Source organism: Pan troglodytes, chromosome 1 (genome assembly GCF_028858775.2).
Source record: "Pan troglodytes isolate AG18354 chromosome 1, NHGRI_mPanTro3-v2.0_pri, whole genome shotgun sequence".
Classification (NCBI taxonomy): Eukaryota; Metazoa; Chordata; class Mammalia; order Primates; family Hominidae; genus Pan; species Pan troglodytes.
In genome coordinates this window covers 92,735,062-92,749,347 of record NC_072398.2, presented here as the reverse complement: position 1 = coordinate 92,749,347, position 14,286 = coordinate 92,735,062, and positions in this window count along the sequence as shown.

The following is a 14,286-nucleotide window of genomic DNA, read 5'->3' as shown; positions in this document are numbered from 1 at the left end:
TTGGGACACCAGGCTAAAGGGTTAGAACCCCACTCGGCAATAGGAATCATTTAGGATTTTCACTTGTAAGGAGTAATGTTTAAAAGTATGCTTTATAATGACATCTGTCACTGATAGTTGAAGAAGGTTTGCTAATTTCCAGGCAAAAGAACACTGAGGCCAGGTGCAGTGGTCTCATGCCTGTAATCCCAACACTTTGGGAGGCCAAGCAGGAGAATGGTTTAAGGCCAGGAGTTTGAGACCAGCCTGGTCAACAGAGCAAGATGCTGTCTCTACCAAAAAAAAAAAAAAAAAAAGAGAGAGAGAGAGAGAAAGGAACAGTGAGGCTGGCCTAAGGAGTTGGTGGTGGGCAGATAAAGAGAGGGCAGATGTACTATACAGTGAACATGGGGGACCTGGAAACTGGCTGGATATGGTACTGAGGAGCAGGGAGAGATTATGTGGTGAAACTCCACACAGAGGCGTGGGCACTAACTAAACTTATTGAATATCACCACTTTCTGGTAGTTTCCTTATCTCTAAAAATGGACATAGTAAATCAGCCTTACACGGTTATTGTGGAAAGACTGGATTTGATTCTGCATGTAAGGTACCTGGCAAATAAAGCAGGCACTCAGTATGTGGCAGCTATTATTTTTATGGGTTTGAACATGATGACTAAAAGTTTGATGATGACATTGACCAAAGTAGGAAACACAGTGGGAGGAGTGGGTTTTTCTCTTTGTCTGTGTGTGGCAGTGGGGATGGTGGGGGAAACTGGCTAACAAATTCAGTTTGAGATCTGCGGAATTTGAGGAATCGCATCTAGGTAGAGCTGTCTAGGAGGCAACTACATAATTTGGGTCTGGAATTCCATTTGGGCTATGAATCAGCAAGATAAAGGAGAAAACTGAAGCCACAGGATCAGGTGAGAAAACCCAGAGGGAGGGAAGAGCTAGGAGAGTGATGGTTGAGACACATGAACATGGCCTGCAGGCCTGCAGGATCCCAGCCCTCACTGAGAGAGGAGAATCAGGAAAGGGCGAACCATGCAGCCGGGAGAAGACAGCCTCAGGCGGGAGGGCAGGGACCTGCACCCCAGGCTACCACGAGGTGAAGAAAAGGCTTTTGATAGGGCTTTAAAGTTGCCTAGGACCCCGAAGACTGCAATTTCAGGAGTGAGGAGCTGGACCCCAGAATTCAAGATGCTGAGAGGTACATGAGAGTCAATAGACACTTCTCAGCACTCTAAAGTCTGATGGGGACTGGGCGTGGTGGCTCACGCCTGTAATCTCAACACTTTGGGAGGCTGAGGTGGGCAGATCACCTGAGGTCAGAGTTCGAGACCAGCCTGGCCAACATGGTGAAACCCCATCTCTACTAAAAATACAAAAAAAATTAGCCGGGCGTGGTGGCGGGCGCCTGTAATCCCAGCAACTCTGGGGGCTGAGGCAGGAGAATCGCTTGAACCTGGGAGGTGGAGGTTGCAGTGAGCCAAGATTGTGCCACTGCGCCCCAACCTGGGCAACAGAGCAAGACTTCGTCTCAAAAAAAAAATAATGGTGAAGGAAGGAGAAAAGAATATGGTAGTTTGAGGATAATGGAATTTTTCTTTTTTCTTGCGTAGAAGAGATTTAAGTATGTTTTTGGCAGAGGGAAGAAATTACTACTCTATTAATGGGAGGCAGCAATGGCATAATGCAAAGGTTAGGGGAGGAAAGAAGGACAAAGTGCTTTTGAAAGGTCATTCTCAACAAGGAGGGGAAAATAATCTCTCAGAGACAGCAATTTAGGAAGAGAGGGAGATAGAGGAAGATACTAAAGAGTTACAAAAAAATTACTTTGGAAGCTTGCGCAGGTTGGCCTAGAAACCTCTATGAACAAGAGCAGCAACAGTGGGGTTAGAGGAAAGTGGAGAAGATTGGGAATTATCCCTATGGGAAATTGGTCCCTCTCTGCCTTTCAATTAAGTTGTGTGCCCCAGGGGAGTTGTGAGGGTACTTGGAAGGGAATGATGAAGGATTTAGGGAAAAGGTGGAGCTGAGAGTTGGAGGGTCAGATATAATCTATTACAATGGCAACAATTAAAACGATAATATCCAATATTGGCAAGGATGTTATCATATACTGAGGTATAATTTTTCTGGAAGGCCAATTTGGCAAAATGTATTAAAATCTTTTCAAATGCGTATACTTCGTGGCCCTCTATTTGCAGTTCTAAGTATTCAATCTAAGGAAATAAAAGATATGTACAGATATGTTCAGTGCTCTTTATTTATTTGAAACAGAGTCTCACTCTGTTGCCCAGGCTGGAGAACAGTGGTGCGATCATGGTTCACTGAAGCCTTGACCTCCCAGGCTCATATGATCCTCCCACCTCAGCCTCCTGAATAGGTGGGACCACAGGCATTCTCTACCACTCTCGGCTAATTGTTTTATTTTTTGTAGAGACAGGGTCTCCTTATGTTGCCCAGGCTGGTCTTACTCTTGGGATCATATAATCCTCCCACCTCAGCCTCCCAAAGTGTTGGGATTACAAGCACGGGCCACCACACCTGGACTCATTCGGTACTATTCCTGATAGCTAAAAAAAAAGAGGAAACAATCAAATTTTCAACAAGGCAGTAGAATACAGTACATGGTTAGAAGATAATACTTATCAGGCACTAAAAATGTAGAAAAGTATTTATTGGCATGATCAAATGATCATGACATTAGTAAGTGTAAAAGAAAACATAATACATAAAATATAAGTATGTTCCTATTCTTTTAAATACCTACCTGTCTACATACACAGATACATGCATACACATATTTAGAGAGAGGGAGGGAAGGAGAGAGAGAGGTATCTGGCTTGAGCAGCTAGGGAAGTAGTGTGACCATTAGCTAGGACAAATAATTGAGGAGAAATTAGCAGTGTTGGTGCAGAAAATACAGAGTTCCTGTTAGGTTTAACCTGTGAAATATCCTGGGGATATGCCACAAGCGTGGCTGCACACATAGGTCTGAAGCTCAAGAGAGAGATTTCAGCTATAGACATCAGGAGCCATCAGCCTTTAGAGGTTGCTTAAAACTTAGGAGTAGATGATACTACCCTGAAAAGGAGTAAAGAAGAGAGGGCAGCCGAAGACAGACCACCTCCCCGCATCCTCAGCAATTAAACAATACTATTTACAGGGTGGGCGAAAGGAGTAGAGCCTGCAAAGAATAGTCTCTAAATTGCTAGCAATCTATAGTTCTACTACCCCAGCCGAGTACTGGAAACATGTAACCTTGTTTCCACTTTATTGATAAAATGCACAGGAGCTCTCTTCCGTCACCTTTCCTCACTCAAGGGTCTGTGTATAATTCTGACTCATGCCTTTAACCCTTCTGCCTAATTCAGAGGCGACTTCTCACCTCCTTGTAAAGGCCAACCAATTCCTTGAATCCGCTAACTTCTCAATTGTCTCCCTCTGATGGTGTACTCTGAGATGATCTCTTTATCAAACATTTTCAGCATCCCCTGTGCCACTAGCTTTGTTTCCTTTACTTACAAATATGCCAGGATTTTCTCGATCCTGAGAACTCTAACTGGCATGATTGTCTCCAATATTTCCTGCTGTTTCCTCCCTATAGTGCCAAACTTCTCCAATGCATGGTCTACACTCACTCCACAGCCCTCTTCCTTATAAACCACGGCAATGTCAAGCAACTCCCTAAACTGAAACTGCCCCCTCAAAAGTTACTGGTAATCTCCTTATCTTAAAATCCAGTGGGTTTCATTTGGCCATCACAGTCTTTGATCCTTCTGCAAATTTGATGACGCTGACCATCTTTCTTTCTTGAAAACTCTTTCCATTTTGGTTCAATTAACACTTACCGGTTCCCCTTTGGTTCAATAAACATCGACTGAACACCTCTTAGGTGCTAAAATAAAAAAGATGCAATACTTGATATCGGAGCGTGAGAAGTTTTAACCTAGTTGGGAAGTGTCAATGAATTTCACAACAGAGATCTTTGCCCTGTTGAGAAAGGCTGAAGTGGTAGATGCAAACTCTGTGAGTTGAGGAGTTCAGCCAACTTACAATGGGAAGAGAGGGAGAGGAAATAGCAAACATAATTGATATTGTCAAGAAATTTACTGGAGAAGAGAAAAAGAAAACTTTCTAGAAAATGCCTATAAGTGGCTATAGGACAATGGAGCAGTGTTTTCAGAATGTGGAGAGACTTCAGCATGTTCTTAGAATGAAGAGAAGTGCAAGTAGACAAGAAGAAGTTGAAAACAGAGGAGAGTGAGAAGATAATGGATGGGGCAAAGTCCTGGAAGTACCAGGAAGTGTTGGGATGCATATCACAGAGCTGCTATGAACAGAGGGAGGGCGCTCTTCCACTACATCGTACTTAAGCATGTATGATTTGAGGGTGAAAAAGAGTTCCTCCTTTGGTACTATACTGGAGAGGTTATAGATAGGTGGCCCAAATACTTGGCCTAAAGATGTGTTTTTTTTTTTTTTGATCTGCAAAGAATTTTAAAGTAATTGGAACTTGTTGCTAACACTTACAGATCATGAGATTTCAAATAAAAATCTGTATTACCAGCTTCTTAAAAACTAGGCCAGGGTTAGTGGCTCATGTCTGTAATCCCAGCACTTTGGGAAGCCAAGGCAGGTGGATCATCTGAGACCAGGAGTTCGAGACCAGCCTGGCCAACATGGTGAAACCCGTCTCTACTAAAAACACAAAAATTAGCCAGGTGTGGTGGTGTGCGCTTGTAATCCCAGCTGCTCGGGAGGCTGAGGCAGGAGAATCGTTTGAACCCAGGAGGTGAAGGTTGCAGTGAGGCGAGATCACGCCACTGTACTCCAGCCTGGTGACAGCCAGTCTGTCTCAAAAAAACAAAAAACAAAAACAACAATAACAAACAAACAAAAACCTGGAAGATGTGGCAACACTCACATTGGTAACATGACACAGCTGACTTTAGATGGGCCATGGCCTCTCCAGTCTCCACAACTCCCTAACGCTTACCACTGGACCACTTCACTCATTTGCATGATAGTTCTCTAGGCATCTGATTCTGTCACTCCTTCTATTATTATCTCCCCTGCTTTTCAGACTGACTCTTCCATGTTACTTTCAGTGGCTTCTCTCTCTTGTATTGGATAGCTAGATGTTACTTCTGTTCTCAATCTTTTCCCACATGTTTTTCCTCTGATAACTTGTTCAGCTATCATTTCCATGTAGATCACTTGCAACTCGGTATTATAAAATCATTTAATATTGAAGTTGAAAAAGAATTTAGAAATCAAATAATTCAATCTTCTCAATCTCTGAAACCTTGTTGGGTAACAGAATTCTGTAACTCAAAAGAACTTTAGAAATTAATCAGCAGTTTAATTTACAAATAAGGAAATTGAGGTCTCGGAGAGATTAAGCAATACTTTCTACCTCACCACACAATTCTGAGCAATTCAATACACATTTTCTGGGCTCCTACTTTCTGCAAGGCACTGTGGGGGAATATAAAGTTGAACAAGGCAGAATTCCTTCCCTCAAGAAAGCCACTTCTGTTGGAGCAGACAGACATGCACTGTGGTCTGTCCTGTAATGTGGTAAGTCCTATAATGGAGAAATGAACATAATATTATGGGACAACAGAGGGAAGCAAAGTTTCTTTTCTTTTCTTTTTTTTTTTTTTTGAGACGCACCCTCGCTCTGTCGCCAGGCTGGAGTGCAGTGGCGCCATCTCGGCTCACTGCAACCTCCACCTCCCAGGTTCAAGTGATTCCCCTGGCTCAGCCTCCCAAGTAGCTGGGACTGCAGGCGCATGCCACCATGCCCGACTAATTTTTTGTATTTTAGTAGAGACGGGGTTTCACCATGTCGGTCAGGCTTGTCTTGAACTCCTGACCTCGTGATCCACCCGCCTCGGCCTCCCAAAGTGCTGGGATTAGAGGCACGAGCCACTGCACGCGGCCCGAGAAGCCAAGTTTTAATACTGGATATCTGTTTTTTTAACTAGATGAGTAGGATCTTAAGAAGGGGATGGGCATGTTCTTCCTTATAGCTATCGTTGCACGTATGTATCTTTACTATATGAGGGAATAGACTTATGCATATGAAGGGATTTGTCCAAGATGACACTGTTAATTAAAGACAAGGTTAGGTCTAGAAATCAGGTCTCCTAACTCCAACTCCAGTGCTCTTTCCCTTATATCTCAGTGTGACATATCACCCCTTATCTCTCTTGAGCACTATCCCATATTGTTAATTGCCTGTTAGGCATTTCTTCCAGTTAGGGTGGATCAAAAATCCTGTGGCCACATACAACACACAACAATATACATAACCATAACAACATACTTCATATCTATTTTGGCAATAAGTCCTGTTAACTTGTCCTTCCAAATGTTTTTTGGGGGTGAGATGCAGTGGCTCACGCCTGTAATCCCAACACTTTGGGAGGTTGAGGAGGGAGGATCACTTGAAACCAAGAGTCCAAGACCAGCCTGGGGAACATGACAAGACTCTGTTCTACAAAATTTAAAAATTAGCCAGATACAGTGGTGTGCACCTGTAGTCTCAACTACTTGGGAGGCTGAGACGGGAGGATCGCTCGAGCCCAGGAGTTCAAGGCTGCAGTGAGCTATGATCATGCTCGCTGCACTCCAGCCTAGGTGACAAAGTGAGACTCTGTCTCAAAAAAAAAAAAAAGTCTTTTTAATCTAGGCCTTTCTTTGGCAAACACTTCTACGACCCTAGTGGAAGTGGACAAACTTATTATCTTAATACGGTTTTGCCTTCAGCCTCTGAAAGACTCATAGAGCCTTATAGTTGAAAAGAACCTCAGAGGTTATCTATATCCAAACTTCAGCTGAAGACAGAATTGTTTCTATATTACTTCTGATCCTGACAATGGTCAGCCAGCTGCTGTGCAGGGCACTCCCTACCTTCAGAGGCAGCTCATTTCACTAGCAGACACCAAGGTAATTACAAAGTTCTGTCACTCACCTATGAAACATGTTTACTAACATGCCAGACACAGTGCTTGGGACACTGGATATATAGCTGCACAGGGTCCCCATTGGCCTTAAGTAACTTTCAGTTACTTGAGTCTCTTCATCTCTAACATGGAGATTATTGAAGGCTTCTTGTGAGAATCACCTGGTATAAAGTGTGTAGAAATGCTCTTTAACCAAGGGCAATACATGTAAGGCTTTCCCCCCCAGCTCCCTCCTCTTTTTTTTTTTTTTTTTTTTAATTGAAGACTGGGTCTTGCTCTGTCCCCCAGGCTGGAGTGTAGTGGTGTGATCTCGGCTCACTACAGCCTAGACCTCCTGGGCTCGAGCAATCCTCCCACCTCAGCCTCCCAAGTAGCTGGGACTACAGGTGCACGCCACTGTGCCCGGCTAATTTTTGTATCTTTAGTAGAGATGGGGTTTCACCATGTTGCCCAGGCTGGTCTCGAACTCCTGGACTCAAGTGATCCACCCGCCTCAGCCTCCCAAAGGCAAGGGATTACCGGCATGAGCCACCACGCCTGGCCAGCTTTCCCTCTCTTCAACTATGTAATGTACTGGGGTGGGAGGCTGTGATTCCATTATCATCTTTTAAATTACATTTTATACATACAAAAGAATAATTATAATGTATACATGTGTTATATACTTAATTAGATTAATACCCATAAACCTACCTTTTATCCCAAAAACTGCACCATTACCAATGGCATCCACCTGTGTGTTTTTTCTCCTCCCATCCCCAATCTCTCTACGGTAACTATTAATACATTTTGTGCTTATCATTCCTTGCTTTTCCCAAAGTTTTATCATATATGTAAACACAATATTGCTTAATTTTGCTTGTTTTGGAACTCCTGGGCTCAGGTGATCTTCCCGCCCTGGCCTCACAGAGTGCTGGGATTACAGGCGTGAGCCACTGAGCCTGGCCTGTTCCTAAGATTGATCCACTCCGATTATGTACTTTGTACCTATTTTCCAAGCCTCATCTTCTTCACGCAGCCTTCAGATCACAGGAGCACAAAGTGATCTTTCCCGTTTCTGAACGCCTCTAGCACTCATTTTCTATTAAAAAAAAAGAAAAAGAAAAAAAAAAAGAAAGACTGAAACTGCCTTTTTCTTGATCTTACGTGCCGTTAGGCCAACTAAACACAAGCTTCTTGGAGAGCAAGGAAACTGCTTATCATGGTAGAAGAGCACTGAATGGGGCCAGGAGCAGTGGCTCACGCCTGTAATCCCAGCACTTTGGGAGGCCGAGGCGGGCGGATCACCTGAGGTCAGGAGTTCGAGACCAGCCTGGCCAACATGGTGAAACCCTGTCTCTACTAAAAATACAAAAAAATTAGCCGGGCGTGGCGGCGGGCGCCTGTAATCCCAGCTACTCGGGAGGCTGAAGCAGGAGAATCGCTTGAACCCGGGAGGCGGAGGTTGTAGTGAGCCGAAATCGTGCCACTGCACTCCAACCTGGGCGACAGAGCAAGACCTTGTCTCAAAAAACAAACAAAATAAAAACAAAGAGCACTGAATGGGGAGTTGGGTCGCCAGGGTTCCAGGCCATTTCACCTTGACCGGCAGTGTCCTTGGACTCGTCCCCTTCACCTTCCTGAGCGTCAGCTTCTTTACTTGACAACCTGTTTTTTGTTTTGTTTTGTTTTGTTTGTGAGGAACTTCTGAGACAATGGATATAACTCGCTTCGTAAACTGCGAAGCATCCTCCTCAAATCAATGTTCGTGCCATCGTTGGTTCCCCGCTCCTAGAGGGGCCTCTGCACAAAGACCCAGGCCAGTGACTCGCTGTGTTTGGGGACGGTCGTGTCGCCCCCAAGGCAGGGGCCAAGATGCTTCCTTTCTTCTGGATCTCCCAGGCAGCGCCAGGTCCCGAGGCAGTATTGACTGAGGTTAGGAGTTCAGGAAAACGGCCAGGAGGACAGAGGGCGCTGTCCCCCCTAGAACTGAGCAGGGCGTTAGATTTAGAGGAGGTGTTCGATTTACGCATGCGCACCCTCTCCGGGAAGACCTGGCAAGACCTGGCAAGACCCAGCCAAAATTGGCTCTCTCGGCTCGGTTTTTCCCCATCTAGGGCTACATCTTCTGGGTGCGCATGCGTCCTGCCCGGGTGCGGTTGGCTGATGATTCCGTCTGCCACTGGCAGAGCCAGCGCAGTGAGGCTGAGGCCCCGCTTCCCGCCCATCGGCAGGGGCGCGGAGAGTGGACTGGGGTCTTTGGCCGCACCCACTGCAGTGTTAGACGAGCGGATTGAGGACACTTCCCGGCCGCGGGCCGCAGGCTTGGAAGCGTTGGTTGGCCGAACCATTGTCTCATTTGCCTTGTCACAGCAGGGAGGACGCCGGGGGAGAGGGGTGAGGGGACTGCTGCGTAGGGCGGCGGGACTGGCGCTGCATCCGAGCAGGGTCCGATGGCCAGTTGCCAATCAGCCATTTATTGAGCGTCTTCTGTGTGCCATACACTTAGGACTATGTGATTTCTGCCTTCGGGGATTTTACAGCATAGAGGAGATTAAACAAGTGACTTTATTGCCTTCCCTCGACCTCCCTTCTACCCCTTCGCCTTAGATGGAGATTTTCTCTTTCTGAACCCGGAACCGCTCCCTCCTCCCCGCCCGGCTATAGCTGGCAGGACAGGGATTGGATGCCACGGCCGGTGCGAGCCTTCGCTCTCCGCCGAGGGTAGTGACACAGGCGAGGACGGGCCCCGCAGGTCACGTGAGGGCGGGGCCTGGCGGGCTCGTGACCTTCCCGTAGGCGGGGTCCCTCCCCTCCCAGCTCAGGCCGGCAGCGTCGTCACCAGCTTTTATGGGGCACGTGGCGGCTGATGCACAGTAAATAGAAGTGACTCTCCCCTACGAAGGCGGGGACCGCACTTTATGAGACCAAACAAACTGCCCGAGCGAAGCCCTTGGAGCTCTAAACACTTGGCAGCAAGTACAAAGCAAAGGTGGCGGGGTGGAGGGGGTGACGGGGGGCGGGGGGCGGGGGATTGTCAAATGTAAATCAGTCCGACTGGAAGCACTAAATCCTAAGCGCCCCCTCCCAGGCTGATCTGAACTAGACCTAGCAGGGAGAAGTGCAGGAGGCTGTAGGAGCTTTCTACTGCCTCCTTTTCCTCTTGGGCCTCTGGTTTACCAAGTGTGAAATAGGGCAGGGGAATGGACTTTGGATAGTGACACAGTGATTTAAGACAGCAAACAGAGTGCCAGGCGCCGTGGCTCACGCCTGTAATCCCAACACTTTGGGAGGCCAAGGAGGGCGGATCACGAGGTCAGGAGTTCGAGACCAGCCTGACCAACATGGTGAAACCCCGTCTCTACTAAAAATACAAAAATTAGCCAAGTGTGGTGGCACGCGCCTGTAATCCTAGCTACTCAGGAAGCTGAGGCAGGAGACTCGCTTGAACCCAGGAGGCAGAGGTTGCAGTGAGCCAAGATCGCGCCACTGCACTCCAGCCTGGGTGACAGAGCGAGACTCTCAAAAAAAAAAAAAAAAAAAAAAAGACTGCAAACAGATACGAGGGGCTGATATGAGGGGGCTGTATTGGCTCCAGTAGAAGTGAGCCATTCTGGGACCTGGGGTGGGGTCGCCCAAGTGTCCCTTTCACATATGCTGTTCTGAAACAAGTTTCCACAATCACAAGGCTGGAAAAGTTACTCAGCCCATAGGACTGAGGGGTGTGAGTCAGAAGAACATGAGCTACAGAGAAGTGGTCTGGCCTTCCTGGCTGGAACAAATACCACCCTTTGCCTCCTGCCTACCAAGAGCCGCCTCTTTGGATACAGGAGCCCAGTGGGTGCTAATTCTTCTGTGCACCGATATCTGAGTCCAGAAAACTGGGACCCTAAGGATCTGTGCTGCTTCAGGAGCGATCTTGCAGCTGAAAAGTAAAGGAGAAGCTGCAAAAAGTTGTATGCTCTTGAGTATTATTTTTAAAAATCTATAGGGTTTGTAGTACTCCACAGTTTACAGAGTGCACTTTCACATGCATTATTTCATTTTAGCCCCACTGAACACATACTGTGTGCCAGGCATGGGGACAGATACAAACATGGACAAGGCAGTGCATTTTTTCTTTTTTTTTCCCCCAAGACAGAGTCTTGCTCTGTCACCCATGCTGGAGTGCAGTGGCACGATCTTGGCTCACTGCACCCTCCGCCTGCCGAGTTCAAGCTGTTCTCCTGCCTCAGCCTCCCGAGTAGCTGGGATTACAGGTGCGCACCACCACACCCGGCTAATTTTTGTTTTTGTTTTTTTCTGAGGAGTCTTGCTCTGCTGCCTAGGCTGGAGTGCAGTGGCACGATCTCGGCTCACTGCAACCTCTGCCTCCCAGGTTAAAGCGATTCCCCTACCTCAGCCTCCCGAGTAGCTGGGACTACAGGCGCCCGCCACCACACCCGGCTAATTTTTTGTATTTTTAGTAGAGATGGGGTTTCACCACGTTGGTCAGGCTGGTCTTGATCTCCTGACCTCGTGATCAGCCCAGCTTGGCCTCCCAAAGTGTTGGGATTACAGGCTTGAGCCACTGCGCCTGGCCTAATTTTTGTATATTTAGTAGAGACGGGGTTTCACCATGTTAGCCAGGCTGGTCTTGAACTATGACCTCAGGTGATCCACCTGCCTCGGCCTCCCAAAGTGCTGGGATTACAGGTGTGAGCCACCGTGCCTGGCTGGCAGTGCATTTTTAAAAGGAGCTTCACTACGGTTGTAGAGAGAAAACAGAAACTGGTACCTACATTTCCAGGTAAAATGAGGTAGGTGCTATAAAGAAGGGTTAGATTCCTGGCCGGGTGCGGTGGCTCATTCCTGTAATCCCAGCACTTTGGGAGGCCGAGGAGGGCACATCACGAGGTCAGGAGATCGAGACCATCCTGGCTAACATGGTGAAACCCTGTCTCTACTAAAAATACGAAAAATCAGCCGGGCGTGGGGGCGGGCGCCTATAGTCCCAGCTACTCGGGAGGCTGAGGTAGGGGAATCGCTTGAACCTGCGAGGCGGAGCTTGCAGTGAGCCTAGATCATGCCACTACACTCCAGCCCGGGTGATACAGCGAGACTCCATCTTAAAAAAAAAAAAAAAAAAAAAGAGGGGGGCAGATTCCTGAGACACTTCATTGGAGGATACCACAGCCAGCTGGGCAGGACAAGGGAGGGAGAGAAATCAGGAAAAGTTTCATGATGGGAAAATTGTAGGAGTAAAACCTTAAAGATAGGAAGGGTTGCAAAAATAGAAATAGGCGTGGTAGAGCAGTTTTTTGCTAGACCTCTTCTTACCTAAACCAAGTAAATTCATCTATTTTCAATGTCTTTGACTAGTAGCAGTAGTAAGTATTCTCTTCAGTATCTACAAAACTCATTTTTTCTCCATCCTTCTGTCTACGACTTCCTTGGGTGTAGGCTCTCACTATTTCTACTTGTAGAGGATCCTGACAGGCCACTTGCCTCCAATGCGGCATTCCTTTCCAGTTGATTTTCAGCATTACTGTCAGAGGGGAACTTTTACTGGCAGGAGCTTTCTGAAATGCAAGTTTGGTCAAATCCCTCCTCTACTTAAAATCTTTTGATGACCAAACATCTTCTGCAGAATAAAGTCCAAGTCTTGGCAATCAAGGCCCTTCATAACGGGGCCTCTGCCTACCTCTTCGGTTCTATGTGCTGTTCCTTTGACCTGCACCACAGTATTTGATTTCCTGAAGCCACCATAGTCTCTCCATACCTTATGTGTTATTCCTGCCATAAGGAATGTCTTCCTTACTCTCATTTGCCCAGGCGACTCCTATGTCTTCAAAATCCAGCTCAAGCACCTCCTCTAAGAAGCCTCCTCTCATTTTCATTAGTTTGGATTTGGGTGTACCACATCTCTGATCCCAAAAGCCCACTTACATTCTTTCTATGTGACATTTAACACAGACTTAAGTATAAACTGTTGGTTAACTTGTCTCTTGTGGCCATTAGACTGTGAATTGCCTAGAGGTAGGAGCTATCTCATTCCTGTGTCCCCAGTGCCTAACACAAGGTTTCACACAGTATGTTTGTTGGATTTCAGACAGATTATGGCGTGAGCCATACCACAAAGGATCTGTCAGGGAACTGATAGGGCTGTCTGGTCTGCCTAGAGTTCAAGGGATGCAGAGGGAGCCATAGGGACTAAGCCTGGAAAAGAGGTTGTGCTGGCTCTTTGAAGGCCTTGGGAGCAAGGCCAAGGACTTAGGACTTTAGATGGTGGGCAGTGCAGAACCATGACATGTTAGATTATCAGAGCTGGGCCAAAGATGGGGAGGATGGATTGGAAACGGGGAAGGTGGGGGGTGAGAGAAAACAAGCAGCTATTAGCTCTGTTTTATAGAAACAGAGGCTTAAGAAGAATGTGACTACCCAAGACCACACAGCTGGTAAGTGGCAGAACTAGGAGTTGAACCAGTTAGTTCTGGACTATGCCAAGTTCAGAGATCCTTGTGCCACACTAACAAGGAGTATACAGTAGATCAGGCTTCAAGGTTGTCCAAGTGTGAGAGGGATACTTTATCAGTCAGGATAGGTTATATTGCAGACACAGTACTCAAAATCACTGTAGTTTAACAAAACAGAGTTACTTTCTATTCACACAAAGTCCACTCGTGCTGGACAAAACCTTAGGGCAGCTTAGCCGTCTGGGCTGCTTTGATCTGCTAGCACTCCTCAACACGTGCTTCTGCAATTCCCACAACAGGGAAAGAGTGTTTGAAGAATCAGGCACTAGCTGCATTTCAGAAGGGACACACATTACTTTCCATTATAGGCTACTGCCCAGAACTAGCCCAATAACCCCACTTGACTATACAGGGACTGGGATGCACGGCCTTTTGTGTGTCCAGGAAGGGAAGAGAACAGGAAATATGTGTGGGCAAAACTAATGCCTACCCAAGACATCATGGAATGATGCCTATAAGGAAGGAGGTACAGGCCAGGCCAGTCTGAGGAACCAACAGCAGATGTGCAGAAGAGAGTGGTCCTCTCTTCATGGCTGTGGCTGAGCTATAGTGTACATTGTACCAGTGGGTTCTCACCTGTACCAATGTCTGCAGAATTTGGGGAACTACAAGGACAGAGGAGAGGATGGCCTCACTCAGATGGTGGTTGGCAAAAGGCCTCTCAGTTCTTTGCCATGTGGGCCTTTCCATAGAGCTGCTTAAGTGTCCCACAGTATGGGATCTGGCTTTCTCCAGGGCAAATGAGAGACAGAGAGAGGGAGACAGAGAGAGAGACCATGACTTAGCGAGAGACAGAGAGTAGAGCCATGACTTAGCCTTGGAAGTCAC